The sequence below is a fragment of the Balaenoptera physalus genome (genome assembly GCF_965194825.1).
Source record: "Balaenoptera physalus genome assembly, chromosome: 6".
Classification (NCBI taxonomy): Eukaryota; Metazoa; Chordata; class Mammalia; order Artiodactyla; family Balaenopteridae; genus Balaenoptera; species Balaenoptera physalus.
The window spans coordinates 130730888-130749991 of NC_138885.1; the positions used below are offsets into that span (position 1 = coordinate 130730888).

Genomic DNA, 19104 nt, shown 5'->3' on the forward strand with positions numbered 1-19104 from the left:
CACGCGCCCCCTCCGCGGGTCTCCCGCCAAGGTCTTTGGCACAGGTGCTCCAGAAAACAAGTACAAAGATATTACTCTTGGTGGTAGATACAGATGTTTATCCATATTACATTTTTGTACCTGTGGTGGGCTGAATAATGGCCCCCAGAGATGTCCATCCATGGCCTAGTCCCCAGAACCTATGAATATGTTACCCTATATGGTTAAAGGGACTTTGTACATGTGATTAAGTTGAGGATCTTGCAATAAGGAGATTATCCTGAATTACCCGAGTGGGCCCAACGTAACCACAGGGGTCTTTATAAGATGGAAGCAGGAGAGTCATCAGAGCCAGCAAGAGGGGACAGGACAGTGGAAGAAGAGGGTGGCGGGATGTGCTCTGAAGATGGAAGAAGGGCCCAGAGCTGAGGAATGAAGAAGGTCCCTAGAAGCTGAAAAAAGGCAAGAAAACAGATTCTCCCCTGAAGGCTCCAGAAGAACACAGCACTGCCAACACCTTAATTTTAGGCTCCTGAACCTCTGGAGCTGTAAGAGAACAAATCTGTATTGTTTCAAGTCACTAAATTCATAGTAACTTGGTATGGCAGCAATAGGAAACTAATCCAGTACTTCTGGGGGGATGTTTCGTAATTCAAAAATTTGTTTGTTTTCATTTTGTGATGCTAAGTTAGGAGGCTGGTGGTAAGGCCTAAGCCCTGTCTTCCTGTCCCTCCCCCTTCACAGGAGATAGAGCTATTCGGGAACCTTCTTAGGTGAGGCCGAGCTGTATGCCCATCTCAAGTGGGCCCTGGGGTTTCTGGAAGGCCTGGTGGTCAGAACATGTCCAGGGCGTTGCGAGGAGATGCACTCCAGGAGAATGTCTGGAGCCGCTCTCTCCCTCCCCAAAAGCTGCTGGAAGCTCACAGAAGCCTGAGGGTGACTGCAGAGGTGAACTGAGGCCCTGCACGAGGAGCTCCCCAAGACACTCCCGGCCCCTTCATCCACCTCCTGAAGAGGCCATGGGTGGTTTGGGGTCCAGCGCATGTCACAGGGCTTTGCCTGGGAGTGGAGAGTCCAGATGTTGGATGGCCAGGCCCTCTTCCAAGGCCGAAGCACTTCTGCCCCTGTTGGGGAGGGGAATGAACAGCACTGTGCTAACAGGAGCCTCCACCCCCTTGACCTGGGTCAGTGCCTCCCCAGGAGGATGCGGCAGGAGGGATGCAGCCCGGGATCAGCCTGCTGCAGGTGTGATGTACAGTATCGAGGCAGAGAGCCCATCGGGTGAAGCAGTTGGGCTCGAGAGGGAGGAGACTGAAAGGAGAGGGGGTTTAAAGGCATGTAAGGATCCAGAAAGAGTTGATGATTTTCAGGAAGGGAAACACCTGTGTGCATTTGTGTGCGTGTGTGTGCACAGAGGCCCAGAGTGAGGGGTTGTGGAGGGGAGAGCAGCTGGGAAGAGACAGGTGTGGTCGAGGCCGCAGGCTGCCGGGGAGGCTACAGGGTCCAGATCTCAGCACAGGCAGAAGAGCGGCCTTGGTGGGAAGAAAGATGGTTCTTCTCTCTCCACATCTGGAAACTAGGTAGCAAATCCATGGACAAGGGTCTGGAAGGACACCCCACCTGCCCGGAGTTACCCTGGGGTGGGACTGGGGGATGGGGAGGGTGAAGGAGCGTCACTCCCTCTGGATCACCTGAATTGTTTTACAATAACGATGTGCTCCTACATGTGAAATTAAAAATAAGCTTAGGGCTTCCCTGGTGGCGCAGTGGTTGAGAGTCTGCCTGCCCATGCAGAGGACACAGGTTCGAGCCCTGGTCTGGGAAGATCCCACATGCCGCGGAGCAACTGGGCCCGTGAGCCACAACTACTGAGCCTGCGCGTCTGGAGCCTGTGCTCCGCAACAATAGAGGCCGCGATAGTGAGAGGCCCACGCACCGCGATGAAGAGTGGGCCCCGCTTGCCACAACTAGAGAAAGCCCTCGCACTGAAACGAAGACCCAACACAGCCAAAAATAATAAATAAATAAATTTTAAAAAATAAAATAAAATAAGCTTAAATATATTAGACCCTCTGAGCAGCACGGACAGTAAGCGCCAGTTGTTCAGAGAAGGGTCAGGCAGGTGTAGGATTCACCCAGGGGGTGAGCTGAGGGGTAAAGGGAAGGTGTGCCGGGTCGTGGAGGCGGCAGGACCCCCATGGCCTGAGACAGGTCCCTGTTGGAGAGGAACTGGCCCCTGAGGTGGTGCAGGCCACTGAGCAGCTGCTTCAGAGTCTCCGGGAGGCTTGTTTACAAGCAGAGACACCAGGGAATTCCCTAGCGGACCAATGGTTAGGACTCGGCGCTTTCACTGCCAAGGGCCCGGGTTCAATTCCTAGTCGGGAAACTAAGATCCCACAAGCCACGGGGCTCAGAGACACCACACACACACGCGTGCGCGCACACACACACACACACACACACACACAGAAGAGGCCTGGCAGGGGCTCGGAATTCCTGTTTGTTTAGTTCCTCCAACGATTCTATGGTGATGGTAATGGGTCCACCTCTGTAAGGATTCTGCTGGGGGTGGGCGCAGGGGTCCAGGTCTCACCCCCCCACTCCAGACCAGGGCAGCTCAGCATTTTTGTTTTGCGTGGGGGGCAGCCAAAACCTGGGTCTACGGCTAAAAATAAAGTGTGAACACCGCTAGGCTAGAATAAGAGAATGGAAGTGGTTGTGTCACTTTGAAGTAAACTGGATTGTACTGCGCATGAGCACATTTCTGGGCAGCGAGGCAACACGAGATAGCCTGGGCCCTAGGGAAGGAGAGCCAGGATGCGGAGGATGAGGGGAAAAGAAATGGCCAGGCCAAGAGACATTTTAGGAGAAGAATCAGAGGAAATGACTGACTGTTGGGGATGCACAAAGGGCGGTGAGAAAGATGAGCCCTAGGCCTGCGCCTCAGAGCTGGGCTTTGTCAGGCAGAGCCGTCCGGCGGCAGCCATATTTTGGGGAAGATTCCAAGTTAGGGGATGACAGGGAACAGCAGTTCAAACCCTAGGCCAGGGTAGATCTGCTCTCACGGCCACCTTGAGGATGCAGCTGCGCTGATGGGGAGAAGGTCGCTGGAGAGTCCTGGCCGTAGTAGGGAGCTCCAGGAGGACAGTGGGAGGAGGGAACTCAGGGAACTCACAGAGGAAAGTTCGGGTGATGGGGCAGCTTTTCCACTAAAAGGGTTTCTCTGTGTTCCCTTTCCTTTCCAAGAGACCTTCACCGTGGGAAGGTCTAGGACAGCCCAGCACCACGGTGACAGCAGCGTGGGTGACAGGAGAGGCAGAGGGTGTGAGACCCTAATGCAGCCTATCAAGCCCATCCCCTCCTGTAAAGGACTTCTCACCTCAGACAGAGGGTTCAGCACCACGGCTCCAGTTACTGGTAATCCAACCGCCAAGCTTCTTCCCAAGAGCCCCCCTCCTGCTCTTCTGGCAACTTCTCTCCACACAGCCTCCTTGCCCATCCCATGGGCTTCATTCAACCCAAGGTCCCACATACCTCAGAGCAGGAACTGAAGAGGAAGACCCTTTCCACAGACGACAGGACCAGGGAGGGGCCGAGTTAGCCCTCAGGTTCACCCTGGCTCAGAATATTTATCAACTGAATTTTTCATTAAGACAGTGAAATACAGTATCACGGTTCTGGCACACGTGTTCAGAATTTAAATAAATGTAACATAAAACAGGCCCAGGAGCATTGGGTATACAATCAAGAAAGTGAGGACAAAATTATAAATGCATTTTTTTCTTTTTGTTTTAACAACAGTACTGCAACAAGCACTTTTGTAGCCGTGCATTTTGGACACCTTGAAGATTCCTTCCAGATAACCTCCAGAAGTAGAATTGACAGGTCAAAAGGTACCGGTTAATTTTAAGGCTTAATTTTCCCTCAAAAAAAGCTCTTCCAATTATTGGGCATTCCGAGAAGTAATTAATAAGGAAGCCCCTACCCAACAGTGGGGATCCATTTGTTAGTCTGATACATCATAAGGGGAAATGTTATCTCGAAGGGTTTAATTTAGCCTTGCTTTGAGTATTAAGGAAGGTGAATTTTTTCTTCTCTTAATAACCATTTGTTTCATTCTTTTGATGAATCTGCCTGCTCACATCTCCCGTCTTTTCTTTGGTGCCCTATACCTTGTTAAAGCCTTTGGTATATTAAGGATATTTGCCTCTGTTGCCACATTTCTCTGGAAAATATATTTTTCAAGTTTGTCTTTTGCCTTTTCAATTTGTTTGTGGTTTTTGACACATAGAAAATTTTCATTAAAAAAGTTGAATCTAATAGGCTTTTTTTGCTTTAGTTCAGTCTTGGGTGCGGCACTGAGGTATAAACAGTAAGGACAGAAGGACACAGAGTGTGGCTCACTAAAGGTAGCTGTTCCACGCCCACCCAGGACTTCCTGCCCGAGGTGAGGGAAGGGAGGGGGGGAAAAAGGGGGAAAGGACAGAGGGAGGAAGGTTCTTGATGGCAGGGCAGGGCCTGGCCAGACCCAGTGTGTAGATCCGTCTCTAGGTTGGTCCCGCCTAGTGACGGGACTGGAGAGAAGCCTGCCTGCCCAGGCCTCTCCCAAAAAACAACACAAAAACCAACACAGTGTCTGAAACATCCCGGGAAGGGGACAGAATCTACAGGAGGGGGTAGTCTTTGGACCCAACTGAGGGCACAGCTGCCCCCTAGACAGGCAGTCTAAACACCACACCGGAAGTTCTGCCTAATCACAAATGAGGCCAGACTGTGAAAACCAGAAGGTCAAATCCTCATTTCAATTCCTAATTAGTGACGGGTGCTGTCCAGGAGTCTTTTCCTGTTGTTCACTCTACACTTTCAAAGACTCCAAAGTTGTTGCTGTTTTCCTGTTTACCTGGGTGGAATTTTAAGAATCATTTAAAAGTTGGTAAACTTGCCTTTCTCCTACATCCAAAAGCTGAAAAAAGTCTCCAGCACAGTTTGTGAATTTTAAATCTGAAACTGTCCTCTAAGTTTTCACATTGTGTGTTTTGTGTTTGCATAGTTGAATTTGAAAAGGAAGGTCAGAGGCATTCTTTGCAACTTACTATAGGCACTTCAAAAGAACAATCTCTAGCTAATGTTACAGAAATAGACCGTTTGGTCACTGGCTGATTAAAATGGAAAAGCCAAAACTTTTCCGAGAGGAAACAAAAGGATGTGAGGCTTCTAGACTCTAGCCACTCAGGAGAGTGTGTGTGTGTCACTGAGGTGTGACCAGAAGTTTTGGGGGGCTTGCCTCAGCAGTGTCTAAATCTGGGTAAGCGTTTTGGGGGGTGGGTGGGCAGGCTCTTTAGTCACACAGCTGTTTCTGACTTGAAGGCTTTCCCTGGGGGCATATTCGTGTGGCAGGAGGGTATGCATGGGGCAGCCTGCTTCATGCATTCTGCCTGTGCAGAAACAGTATGTGTGTGTCATCCCAGGGCTGGTGTGTTTCCCTGGGTCTGTTATTCCGTGTTGCCGGGCAACCCAGTGTGTCTGGGTGTGTCCCCTTAGCACGCCGCGCTCTCTCCTGCTAAAGTCTTTGGGTACAACCTGCGCGTGAGCATCTGGGCTGTGACCATCCCCGCGTGAATCAGGTCTGTGACAGCTCCTGTCCTCTGGTCTCAGTGAATAAAGGCCCCAAGGCACACGTGGCGCATGGCTGGGTTCTCCCAAGCTGCCGACCCTGGAGCTTGGGACTAAAACTGCAAGTTTCCATCTGGCCGTAAGTGTGCAGACCCCTCTGTTTGCGTGGTAGACTGTGGAAGACCCTAGCAGGACTCTGCTCGTGGCTGAGAGTTTGCAGAGTGGACGGGCCCCTCCAGACACTTCTCACCATCCTCCCAGGAATCTTTTGAATTCGATATCTGGAACGAGCCCAAAGTCTCTCCGTACCGTGGGCACTGATCCCTCCAGGCAAAAATGAAATGTCTGGAAACGTAACCAGGCAGACTTGTGAGTGCCTGAAACTGGTTCTAAAGGAATTTTTCAGGAAAAAAAAAAAAAAAAAGACTTTAAAAATATGTTACACAATGAAAGCAACATCTTTGGAATAGAGAACTTTCTGGGGTGATTCCTTTAGAGTTCTGTTCTATTTTGATCTTCAAGAGATCTATTTTCATACTGTAGAGGTGGAAAAATGGGTTCAGGAAAGGAGCTGATTCGCTCAGGCCACACAGGGAGTGGAGAGAGAGCTGGAACTAGAACGGGGCTCCTGAGGGTCCCTGAGGGTTTCCCCAGCGTGTTTGTTTCTGTTTACATCTGTGTGTCTCTGGGCCTGGCCCGCTCTGGGTGGTGCACAAGCAGGCTCTAGGTGTGTCCCATCTCGGAGCAGCTCTGCCAGCCTGGTGATTCTCCACCAGGGAAATTCCAGGGGGCAGATCCTGCCTCAGCTGCGGTGAGACATTATTTCCTTGGGAGGAAACCAGCTCTCAGCAGCCAGAAAGGAAACAGTTTCCACTCCGGGGGGTGGCGGGGGAGGGAGGAGGGCGGGAGGGAGGAGGGCAGGAGGGAGGAGGGAGGAGGGAGGGAGGAGGCAGGAGGGAGGAGGGAGGGAGGAGGCAGGAGGGAGGAGGGAGGGAGGAGGGAGGAAGCAGGAGGGAGGAGGGAGGAGGGAGGGAGGAGGGAGGGAGGAGGGAGGAAGCAGGAGGGAGGAGGGAGGAAGAGGGAGGAGGGAGGGAGGAGGGAGGGAGGAGGGAGGGAGGAGGGAGGAAGCAGGAGGGAGGAGGGAGGGAGGAGGGAGGAGGGAGGGAGGCCCACACTGCCTTCCTGGAGGCCGGCCTGGAAGGGAGCCGCCCCAGGGCCCGTAGGCCCCTGGCTCCTGAAGCCTCCAGACACAGTTTAAATTTAGACCTTCTATTCTGGTCCTTGCAGCCCGGGCCTCACCCTCTAGCTGTATAACCAACCAGTTTCCCTAAGCACAACTGCCCCTCTCAGGCTGTGTGTAGTAAGCTCCTCTCCCAGAGGAGTGTCCTAAGAATTGTTTTGTGGCGCTGTGGAATCGTGAGGCAGAGAGGAATGGAAGAAAGATCAAAGGCAGATTAATCCACCACCCTCACTCACATTTTGGAACCTGGGACCCCTATGTCCACATCGTGGTCCCCGTTCACCGTCAGACGAGAAAAGGACTGACCAAGTGCAGCACTAGGGGAACGTGCAGGAGGGACATCAGCATAACGCAACCACGGTTCCTATGGTTACCACTTCATCCGGTCTCTGCGCGGATGTCCCCTCCCTGACCAGCCAAATCGGCGCACCTCTCCCTCTCTGCCCCTCACCTGCTTCCTTCTCTCCTAGTGTGCACTGTCATCTGATAATGGCCTGTGTTCCTTTGTCTAGCAGGTTCCTCTCCAGAATGGAAGACCCAGGAGAGCAGGGGCTTGGTTTTGCTCAGCGCTGTATCCCCAGCACCCAGAGAAGTTAGCTGTGGTAACAGAGCACTTGCTATGTGCCAGGCACTGTATGAGGTGCTTTAAATGCATTATCTAATCTTATCCTCAGGCCAATCCTATGAGGGTTTTTACCCAAGTAGGAGAAGGAAGCCCAGAGAAGTTGAGAATCTTGCCCAAGAGCACACAGTTTGACCTCGGCAGTCAGTGCTCCTGCGTGTGCCCTTAACCGCTACACCGACTTGGCCACGGGAACGCGGCCTTGCACATCCTCTGCTGAGGAGACCACCGCTCTCACTCAGCCTTTGCTCGCTGAGCTCCCAGCACCAGCCTCAGCAATGCTGAGTCAAACCCCTAGCTCTCGCCAGCTCACCCCAGACATCCTGGCCTTTGAGGGAGAGAAGAGGTGCGATCATGCAGAGGGATCCAGAATATCCCACTGTGAAGAGTTTTATTTTTTGGTTTTTGCCTTTTTTCCCCTTATCTAAAAGCAGTGTCTCCTCAAAGCACACAACCATCTTAATTCCCCTCCCCAAAAGTTTTGCAACCAGGGAAGACTGACTCTTATCACTGGAGAGAAGTCTACACTGGGTTAAGAAATCACAGAAATAGGGAGGGGGAAGGGTAAGCTGGGACGAAGTGAGAGAGTGGCAAGGACTTATATATACTACCAAATGTAAAATAGACAGCTAGTGGGAAGCAGCCGCATAGCACAGGGAGATCAGCTCGGTGCTTTGCGACCACCTAGAGGGGTGGGATAGAGAGGGTGGGAGGGAGACGCAAGAGGGAGGAGATATGGGGATATATGTATATGTATAGCTGATTCACTTTGTTATAAAGCAGAAACTAACATACCATTGTAAAGCAATTATACTCCAATAAAGATGTTTAAAAAAAAAAAGAAATCACAGAAGTAAATAGTCACAAAACTATCAAATCTCTCGTCCATTCTCCCAAGGGCTCTTTCCTAAAAGTCATTTATATTCTCATAAATGCCTTTTTCCCTCTCCCCTTCCCCTCCTAAGATGATAGATAAGCCCCCAATTCTAACCACCTCCTTGAGTCATGTTTTTCTGTGAACTCCCATGCACACATGTGAATTAGACATCTGTCTTTTCTCTTGCTAATCTGTATTTTGCCAGTTTAATTTGCAGGTTCCCAAGTACTGAACCTAAGAGGGTAGAGAAAAAGGTTTATCTCCCAGATAATGCCGAGTTAGAGCTGCGGGGAGAAACACTGGTGGTGCTGTCCTCCAGATGGGAGGGGGCCTGTTGACCCCTGGCTGGTTGTGTTTTTTGTTGTTGTTGTTGTTTGTTTGTTTTACTTTTTGGCCGAGCCACAAGGCATGTGGGACCTTAGTTCCCCAAGTAGGGGTGGAACCCGTGCCCCTGCAGTGGAAGCGCGGAGTCTTAACCGCCTGACCGCCAGGGAAGTCCCAACCCCTGGCTGGTTGTTGATCGTCAGAATGGATTTGTGCTCCTTTTTCTTCTGCCTGGTCCCTGTGCATCAGAGGACACTATAATCTCTGCAACTGAGTTTCTTTCACACAAAGCTAATATATACTGGAACCTGCTCCCTCAGCCTCATTAACATGCTTCTAGCTGAAAGAAAGGCCCCACCAGGAAGGGCCACTGCCCCAAGCAGAGGGCCAGCTGGCCTCAGAGGGTGAATGGGCACTTACTGTGGGGAATTCACCACAGTCTCTGCAGTGCAGCCCTTAGCTCTATGGGCCAGAGGGGATCCCTTTCAGCAGGACTGATTCACACTAATCAAACTCACCAAGCACTGATGTAAAAACCAGAATGCTATCTTCCTATTTTTCAGAGAAGTCTGGCCAACTAGATGCTCACCTGGGCAGGTCTGGACAGTTTCTCCCTCTCCCAGTGTATGAATCTGAGAGGAAACTACACCCTGGCAAGAAGGTTGCTGGGTGGGCCTGGGATCTGGAAGGAAAGAGAAGCTGGTAAAGTTCGAGGCTGAGGGACAGGGAGGGAGAGAAACTTACCACATTCTATTTTCAACTTTTGACTGTTGTCCCATGTGCTCCTGTATCAATTCAAGAAACAATTTGGGGTTTTTTACATTTATTTATTTCTTTATTTATGGCTGCGTTGGGTCTTCGTTGCTGCACGCAGGCTTTCTCTAGTTGCATCGAGCGGGGGCTACTATTCATTGCGGTGCGCGGGCTTCTCATTGCGGTGGCTTCTCTTGTTGCGGAGCACAGGCTCTAGGTGAGCCGTCTCAGTAGCTGTGGCTCTCAGGCTCTAGAGCGTAGGCTCAGTAGTTGTGGCGCACGGGCTTAGTTGCTCTGCGGCATGTGGGATCTTCCCGGACCAGGGATTGAACCTGTGTCCACTGCATTGGCAGGCGGATTCTTAACCACTGTGCCACCAGGGAAGCCCAACAATTTGTTTTTTGTTTTTTTTTATAGTAATCTTTTTAAATTTATTTTTATTTTATTTTTTTTTTTGGCTGTGTTGGGTCTTCGTTTCTGTGCGAGGGCTTTCTCTAGTTGCAGCAAGCGGGGGCCACTCTTCATCGCGGTGCGCGGGCCTCTCACTATCGCGGCCTCTCTTGTTGCGGAGCACAGGCTCCAGACGCGCAGGCTCAGTAGCTGTGGCTCATGGGCCTAGTTGCTCCATGGCATGCGGGATCTTCCCAGACCAGGGCTCGAACCCGTGTCCCCTGCATTAGCAGGCAGATTCTCAACCACTGCACCACCAGGGAAGCCCAACAATTTGTTTTTAAATTTTCATTTGGCCTGCTATTAAACTGCAGAGGCTCCTGCCCCTAGTTCTCAGACCCAGTTCAGTGCTCTGCCGCCAACCTGACTCCCAGGTCCTCATCATGGGTCAGGCAGCACTGCACATCCGTGCCAGGGAACCCGGGACCCTGGCAAGGGAGCAGGTGCGGGCAGCAGCACACAGGGTCCTCCAGAACGAGTTTGGGGCCCGCATCTTCATGGGCTTCCTCACCATGCCCAGAAGGGACAGGAGGACCCCAAGCCCCTCACCAAAGCCACAAGCGTGACGTGCGGGCCAACCCCAGCAGATGGCGGTGTGTGGCTAGGCGGCCAAGGAAGGGTGCCAGCCACACACAGCGCACCGGAGTGGGGACTGGATGCCCGGAGAGAGAGGCTGGCAGGGTGACTGTGAGGGTGGGCGGTGCCCTGGGCAGGCTGGGCGCGCTTCCTCATCTGTATGCCACAGGCCCCTCTGGAGTCTGGTGAGGCCTCTGGACCCCTCTCAGAGTGAGATTATTTTTTTAAGCCAGATCCTTTATTTTAACAAAAATTGTACATATATGTGTACATTTCATAAAACATGACAATTTAAATTAAATGTATGGAGCGTCCCTGGTGGCGCAGTGGTTGAGAATCTGCCTGCCAATGCAGGGGACACGGGTTCAATCCCTGGTCCGGGAGGATCCCACATACGGCGGAGCAACTAGGCCCGTGAGCCACAACTACTGAGCCTGCGCTCTAGAGCCCACAAGCCACAGCTACTGAGCCCACGTGCCACAACTACTGAAGCCCGCGCACCTAGAGCCCGTGCTCAGCAACAAGAGAAGCCACCACAATGAGAAGCCCGTGCACCGCAACGAAGAGTAGCCCCTGCTCGCCGCAACTAGAGAAAGCCTGCGCGCAGCAACGAAGACCCAATGCAGCCAAAAATAAATAAATAAATTTATTTTAAAAAGACAGCAAATGTTCTGAAGTATTAAAGTCTATCTAGTGAGAACATTTACTAGGAGATTTTTTTTTTTACCATCTTTATTGGAGTGTAATTGCTTTACAATGGTGTGTTAGTTTCTGCTGTGTAACAAAATGAATCAGCCATATATACATATGTCCGCACAGCCCCTCCCTCTTGCGCCTCCCTCCCACCCTCCCTATCCCACCTCAGAGTGAGATTTTTAAATGCATAAAGTAAAACACCCAGGGTTACCAAGGAAGCAAAATATACTGAAATACAATGACCACGTGTGATTGGTAATTCTTTATTAATGTATTAAATCAGGACCAGATCTGGTGGTGGGCCTGATAATGACTATGATTTTTTAAGTCACGATGAAGGTAGACGATATTCAAATTATCTGCACCAACTGCGCTGTGATATGAAAATAGCTGTGACTTCTATTGTGACAAGGTCCCAGGAACCGCCTATACTATTTTTTTTTAATACTAATTTTTTTTTAATAATTCTTTATTTGATTTATTTATATTTGGCTGTGTTGGGTCTTCGTTTCTGTGCTAGGGCTTTCTCTAGTTGTGGCAAGCGGGGGCCACTCTTCATCGCGGTGCGCGGGCCTCGCACTATCGCGGCCTCTCTTGTTGCAAAGCACAGGCTCCAGACGCGCAGGCTCAGTAATTGTGGCTCACGGGCCCAGTTGCTCCGCGGCATGTGGGATCTTCCCAGACCAGGGCTCGAACCCGTGTCCCCTGCATTGGCAGGCAGATTCTCAACCACTGCGCCACCAAGGAAGCCCCCGCCTATACTATTGTGGTGAGATGCTTACGGCACAATAGAAGGAAATGCTAGATTTCAATTAAAGATTATTGAACATAGACGTAAATTTTTCCTGTCCAAGTTCACCAACTCCTAGAACTTTAACCACAGGCTAAGAATCTGAGTGAAGATTTGAAGGGGTACCAAATGGGGAAGAAAGGATGGATTTCTAGACCACCTCCCCAAACCAATGTTCATTTTTGCCATTCAAATCAAGTGTCAGAGAGCGGAAGGCATAGGAGGGGCAGGGGAGATGAGGAATCCTGGGGGCTGGTCTAGCTGCTGCCGGACACTTTGCCCCGGCTGGAAACAGGTGTGGAGTTTGCATGGATGGATGCTCTGGCCCAGCCTCCAGGACCTCGGTGACAAAAGGAAATCAGGGCTCTCATCCCTCTCATTCCTCTGTCTCCCCTCCAAGGCCACCCCAGTTCACTTCACTTCAGGGGAGACAAAAAAAGAGCCCAGAGCCTCTCTTCCTCCCCTCAGAAGGTGGTTCACTTCCCCTCAGTAATGGGCCAACAACAAGGAAGTGGGGGAAGTCCTTCCCCTCTGCTGTGCCTCCACCTGAACAGGTGCTGTGAGTCTGAATCTATAAACAGGGAGACCAGACATTTACATCTGTGGATCTGTGGGCTTGGCATATATATATATATATGCCAAAATATATATATATATTTTTTAGTTTATTTGATTTTCTTTTCCACTTTGTGTTTCAAAAAATTTTAAACATATATAAAAGTAGCTAAAATGGACTCCCATATTCTACGACTATCATCCTTTTGCAACACTGGCTTTATTTGTCCCTTTCCAGCATAATAATTATCACTCCCAAAAGTCCTAGCTTGGACAGCTACATGCACTATCTGATCCTAGACTGGATTCTACATTGGAGGGAAAAAAAATGCTATTAAGGACATCTTTGGGTCCATTGATAAAATTGGGATATAAACAGTAGAGCAGATAGAAATATTTTGTCAAAGTTATGTTTACTCAAGTTGATTTTTTAAATTGTGGTTATGTAAGACAGTTTCCTTACTCTTAGGAGATAAATAGGAGTAAGGGGCCATGATGCATGCAACCAACTTTCAAGTGTTTCAGGAAAAAAGTGTGTGTACACATATGTACATGTAAACATATGTACGTATATTGAGTATACACATATTGTACGTGTATATATATGGAGAGAGAAAGAGAAAGATTGAAAATAGGGAAAATGTTAAAATAGGTGAATCTGAGTAAAAGACGTAGGAGTGTTCTTGCACTATTTGTATTCTTGCAACTTTTCTTTAGGTTTGGAATTATTTTCGGAAAAACTTACTTACCAAAAAACATATTCACAAACCAATGAGAAGCACTAGTATGGACAATAAATTTTACAACCATCCTACCTAGGACTCATCTAAAGTCTAAAATGGCCAATACAGCTTGACTGGGAGGTGGGTCCTGGGATTCAGGGGTTTAAGGAGTTCTGGTTTCACAATTCCGTGTTTATTCTCTGCCCCACAAACGTTTGCATCTGTATGAGAGCCTACAGAAAATACCCATAAAACCAGCGCTGTTACTGAGCAAGGACTACTTGCAGGGCGCTGGGCCCAGGGCAGCAGGAGCCTGAGACTGGATGTGGCCCTTGGGCAGATGGACAGCTTTGGGGGCCATCCTGATAGGATAGAGCTCTTTGGCCCCAGGTTCTTCCCCACCAGTACCAGTCCTGGAGGCCCTCAAGTGCTGGGGTTCCACAGCCCGACACCCCCAATCCCTGTTACGGGGCTGGGGGGACACCAGGGCCCTGGCGCCTGTGCTATGGCCTGCAGCACTCAGGCAGCGTCCCAGCACCTCACTGACAGGACGCTGATGCCCGCTAGAACAAACCAGAACAAGAGCCGACTGTCCACGCCCTCACCATCGCCTCGGCTTTTCATAACGGGGTCTAGGGTCCTTGAGAATTCCGAAGTCCAAGAAAAGATCTCCTGGGCAGAAGCATTCTGCTCCATCACGCATTTTTCTGTATCCATCGCTGGGCTGGAATTTAACGTATTAACTCTAATCTCCCAGACGTCTTTATGTCAATTCATGTGCCCACTCCCCCTGCACTCTTCTCCCACCCTTAAAACACATATGCATAATAAAATCAATAGCTACCATTTACTGACACTTTATGTGCATTTGATCACTTAACTGTCCCAAGGAAGTAAGTACTATTATTCCATTCTACACAGTTTAGTAAACATTAACTAAATTCATCCAGCTAGACAGTTATGGAGTGGATCTTCCAGCACAGGCAGGCCTGGAAGGGGTGGGGCAGGCAAGCTGCACGTGGAAGGGGTCCCCCACCTCGGGACCTGGGAATCCAGAGGTTGAAAAGTCCGCTCTGGAAAGGACACACTGGTGAGGCACTGTCCAAGATTTATGAGTCTCCATGAATACAGCTGGGTATCCTGAGTACACACTTGGGAACTGGCTGCTTGGGTTCAAACCTCAGCTTAGCTGATCACTAGCTGGGTGACTTTGGGCAAGTGTCTTAACCTTTCTGGACCTCAGTTTCCTCCTCTGTAAAATGGGGATAATAATTGTACCTCATGGGGTGGCTGTGAGGATTAATGAGTTACATGCACAGAGATTTTAGGACAGAATTAGTTCTTTTTACAAAATGCTGCCTCCTGTGCATCCCTCCCTTAAAGCCGTTAGATCCAGAGGACTCACCCACTTTTTGAAAATCAGTTAATGAGTTTAGCCAATAGAAGGTTGATCACTCAAGTAATAATCTCTTTTTGTTTGTTTGGTCGCGCCGAGCGGCTTGAAGGTTCTTATTTCCTGAGACCAAGTCCGTGCCCCCTGCAGTGGGAGCACGGTGTCCTCACCAGGGAATTCCCTGGACCACCAGGGAATTCCCAAGTAGTTATCTCTTTTTTTTTTTTTTTTAAACATCTTTATTGAAGTATAATTGCTTCCAAGTAGTTATCTCTTAAGAAGAAAGTGCAAAAGTCTGGTGGGAAGATTTCAGGAATCGTGTGTGTGTGTGTGTGTGTGTGTGTGTGTGTGTGTGTGTGGTCTTTTTAAATGCAAGGAAATACATCTGCAAGGATTCACAGCTCCCCTACCTTGGGGGTTGGCAGGAGTAGGGAGCTGAGACAAGGGCTTTTGCATTTTATTTTTATAGGTGTCAGCATTTTTCAAAAAAAAAAAAAAAATTTAACAACAAGCATGTACGACCGTTGGACATAGAAAAAGTTTTTAAAATAAGAAAAAGTCTTTTTCAAATACCTTCTTTTCCTCAGATATTAGTCAGCCCATTGAACATGGGGCTGAAAATGAGTTTATAATTAACACAGGCAGTTTTCCTCAAACTTTAAATTGAGGGCTTGGAATTTCCATCAGGGAAAACAGAAAGGGATATTTTCAGCTGGGTCTTCTTTAGTTAAGAAGGTTCCTGGTGCCAAGCCAGATGTAACATGAACACACAGCCTGCCTTCCAACAGTAATTTATCAAAGATGGAAAGCTGTTGTCCAGCAAGTGAGCTGCCTGTGAATGCAGGTGTTGCTGGACTATCTGGAGACTTCTTCTCCAGGATGCTGTTGAAGGAATTTATGCCTCTTCAGGTAAGGGCTGCACTAGCTGCTTCCAACCCAGCACTGCTGGGGTACCAGCACCCCAAATCTTCCTTCCAACAGGTCCCACTTTGAGTGCTTTAGAGCAGAGCTTCTCCAATGTGAAATGTGCAAGGACTTGCTGGAGGCTTTTGTTAAAATGCCGATTCTGTAGGTCTGGGGTGGGGCCCGAGACTCTGCATTCCTAACCAGCTCCCAGGCCCACGGCCTCACTTGAGTAGGGAGGGTCTGGAGTACTTGACCTAGAGGGCCCCCTACCCTCCTGATCTTGCTCCTTTGCATTTCCACAGCCTGTCAATATCTATTAAAAAGTGGCTGCTAGACAGTTCCTGATGCAATCAGTATGAGCTGGACCACCACATCCCTTCCTCCTGATGGATTGGCAGAGTTTGGAGACAACTTCATCATGCTACTAGTGCCAGCTCCCCAGAGGGAGCCTTCTCATCCTATGCCTGGTCCCACGGAGTGGTCTGGGCTGTATGGAGACTGCAGCCCTCCTCCCCATCCCCACCATCCATGAAGTGCCTCAGCCGCCGAGGCAAGCATACGTTTCTCAACCTGCCCATCAAACCAGTTTCCCCAGGTCCTTGCAAGATGGCTCCTACCTACTGGGTGTGTCTCCCCCATCCAGTTGTGGAACAAAAGTCATTAGTCAAGAATTGAAAAATGGGAATAAATGTTGTTGAAGGTACACGGGGAATCATACTCTTCTACTTTTTCATATGTTGAAAATTTATAGAAATTGTTTACCGTTTAAAGCAGTTTGTTCTCAAGGCAGATGACCTTAAAAGTACATATAAAGAAAAAGTCTCTTCGTTCATCATCACTCATAACAAATTTGAAAGTCTGAAGAACTACAAAATCCTAGATGCCTAAGGAAGGCATAGAAACTGCTATCTTCAATTCATTCCCTCTTATATCAGACCTAGCTGTAATTTCCAGTTTTATAAAGTAGCCTTGTAGCCATTTGGAAGATTCTGGAATAAAGGGCAATGTGCTAAGTAATCAGTAGGGAGCTCTGCACCTGCCAGACTTTTTTTCTGCATAGGAACCATTGGACTTTCACAGCAGGTACTTTTCTAAGCCCTTTAAATGCATTAACTCATTTATTCATCAACCCTACAAGAGTTACTACTATTATCCACATTTATGAGAGAAAAATGAAGCTCAAAGAAAGTGACTTGCCGAGGTCACACAGCCAGTTGGAGGAGAGCCTAGGCAGTCCATTGCTGTTTTAAGCACAGTGTTTTTCATACTGGGCCCCAGGGCACTTGTCCCAACGCGGATATGAAAGCCTAACCCTCTAGAGTCTTCCGAGGCATATCCACACGCTGGAGTATTATTCAGCCATAAAAGGGAATGGAGTACTGATACCTGCTACAACCCTGATGAACTTAAAAACATTATGCTAAGAGAAAGAAGCCAGACACAAAGAGCACATATTGTGGATTCCATTTATATGAAATATCTAGAATAGGCAAATCCACAGAGACAGAAAGTAGATTCCTGGTGGGGTTGAGGGGAGGGGCAGATGAGGCATGGCCGCTGAGCAGTGCTGGGTTTCTTTTTGGGGTGATGGCTGCTCAACTTTGTGAATACATTAGAAACAACTGAGTTACATATACTTTTAAAGGGGTAAATTTAATGGTATGTAAGTTATATCTCAAAAAAAAAAAAAAAAGTCTTTTGAGGATTCTCAAGAATCGGATCCAATGAGGAAAATATTTAACAATTCAGTAAACCAAAGCTGGTGAAGGGTGGCAAAATATGCCACCCCCAAATATGCCATTTTGGCATAAGGATTATTTTGAGCTAAAGGCAACTGAGAAGAAGCAGATACAAGAAAAGCTCTCTGCCCTCCTCCTGTTTGGACATAAATTTGCAGAGGTGGAAGGACAGAAGTTAATCACTGGAGACAGCTCTGGACACTTACCAGTCCGGAGATGGCAACAGAGGAAGCTACATGACAAACCTTGTTAAAACCAGCCCTTATCTACTATTAGTTCCGCCGTTATCTTTACCTTCCTACAATTTGATCCCCTAGAAACTCAGAAGTCCTTTTCCTGTTTCTTGCCACTTCTCTAAAATTGTATCGGTCTTGTGTTAGGTGCTACGTCATAAGCCCAAGTTCTAACCACCTGTTCCGAGTGACGCCTCACTGAGTGCTGCCATGTGTACGTGCCACGCACATTTCAATACACTTCTGTTTATTTTTCCCTTGGTAATCTGTCTTTTGTTAGTTTAGTGTACAGGGCTCCCATCAGAGAACCTAGGATGGGTAGAAGAAGAAGACTTTTGTTCTTCTCCTACTCCTGCAGAAACCTCTACTGTCTGGCTCCTATTAGTCTATCTCAGTTCCTGTCACTCCCCCCACCCGGCACCCCCCCACCTCCCCACAATCCGCCCCCATGCCACCTCCCATGCCCAGCCTTTCTGGACTCCTTCAGTTCCTCAACTTTGATGTGCCCTTTCCCTTCTCAGAGTCTAAGGGAATCACTGCCTCCAGGGAGCCTCCCTGGCCTTCTGCCTAAGTCAGCGCCACCGCCACCTGGTGGACAGCCTCATTATCCCACACTTACCACCCTGGTAATTTGCTCAGGGTCTGGCTTCCTTGTTCAACTCTAGGCTCCATGAGGGCAGGGATGGGCTGTCTTGTTCACTATTCTACCCCCTGCCACCAGCACCCGGACAGAGGAGGCACTTACAAATCTGCTGAGCAGAGACCTCAGGGCCCCGTCGCAGAGAGAGCTCTGTGGCCTTCAGAGGGCCCTGCTGCTTTGAGAGGGCAGCGGGCCTTCCCTCTCAGGGTTGCAGTTCGCCTTGAGCCCCATCCTTACATGGCTCCATTCCACATAGCCCTTTTGTTATTTACTCCAGATAACGCACATGCCTGATTCATCAAGCAAGCAACTGGCTTGTTTCTCAAGTGAATTTTAAAACTTCTCTTTCCTTGTCTTGATGTTGTTTGGGGGTAGAGCTGGGTACACAGCTGTGATCTGCAGAGAGCTATGGTAATGTTTTCTCAAAGGCAACCAGCTAGTTGATCCGGCATTTTTTAAAAAAATATTTATTTATTTGGCTGCTCCAGGTCTTATTTATTTATTTATTTGACTGTGCGGGATCTTAGTTGCGCCCACGGGATCTAGTTCCCTGACCAGGGATCAAACCCGGGTCCCCTGCATTGGGGGCACAGAGTCTTAACCACTGGACCACCAGGGAAGTCCTGCTGCTTTCTTAAGAGAGAATAGCCGTCTGCCTTCCCCTCAACTGTTAAGAATAGACAACCTTTCACTAAGCAAGAGAAGCACCTACCATTGATCAGTAATGCTGGGTGTTGGTATCCCCGCCTTGTGAAAGTTTAGACAAATAAGCATGGACTTAATTAAAGATCCTATGGACGTGGCAGACCTGGAGACTGAGGTTGCAAAGCAGATGCCTCAAGTTGGATGAAGCATCTCTGCTCCACTCTCCATTAGCTGATGAACTTGGGCAAGACTCATAACCCTCAATCTCAGCTGCTTCATCTCTAAGTGAGGAATCATTCCTGCCCTGCCATCTCTACCTTGAAAGGACTCTAATCCGATCTGCAAAAAATT

At 48.9% G+C, this 19104-nt stretch overlaps 1 long non-coding RNA gene across 2 annotated transcripts; it reads left to right on the forward strand.

Moving 5' to 3' along the window:
• Positions 1–5341: 5341 nt before the first annotated feature.
• Positions 5342–16199, forward strand: LOC309663156. Of its 2 annotated transcripts, none has more exons than XR_014265129.1 (2): positions 5342–5603; positions 15799–16199. It is a non-coding gene; the product is annotated as an uncharacterized lncRNA (long non-coding RNA). The 2 variants fall into 2 exon arrangements; XR_014265130.1 differs by having other exon boundaries at positions 5594–5731.
• The last annotated feature ends 2905 nt before the right edge of the window (positions 16200–19104 follow it).